Source organism: Otolemur garnettii, unplaced genomic scaffold (assembly GCF_000181295.1).
Source record: "Otolemur garnettii isolate 467f Iridium unplaced genomic scaffold, OtoGar3 scaffold00191, whole genome shotgun sequence".
Lineage (NCBI taxonomy): Eukaryota > Metazoa > Chordata > Mammalia > Primates > Galagidae > Otolemur > Otolemur garnettii.
The window spans coordinates 99044-99501 of NW_003852586.1; positions in this window are offsets into that span (position 1 = coordinate 99044).

The following is a 458-nucleotide window of genomic DNA, read 5'->3' on the forward strand; positions in this document are numbered from 1 at the left end:
GCACTCTACTCTTTGAGCCACCCTAAATTATTATCTTTTAATTCTTACTTGTGTAACAGAGAAATGAAAACAGACATGGGGATATAACTTCTCCCTTACCAACTGGCAGGAGCAACTCGTTTTATAGAACGTGAAGTGTCCAAGAGTAATTAACAAACGCTGACATCACTGAGGAGGGTAAGATGAGAGATAGTAACAATGCACATTAAAACACCAGAAACACACATGCACTCCACCAAGCCACTGCAGCTCTGGGAAGTCTGTTTTAAGATGATTATAAACACGTCCAGTATTATGTAAGGGGTGAATAACCACATCATTTTATAAAGTATAAGAAATAACATTTCAAGCCCCAGAGAAGGTCAAAAAACAATGGAATGACATTAAAATGAATAGAATATTTTGACAACTATGGAAACATGTCCTTGAGAAGCAAAATGAATAGGAAGGTTATCCCA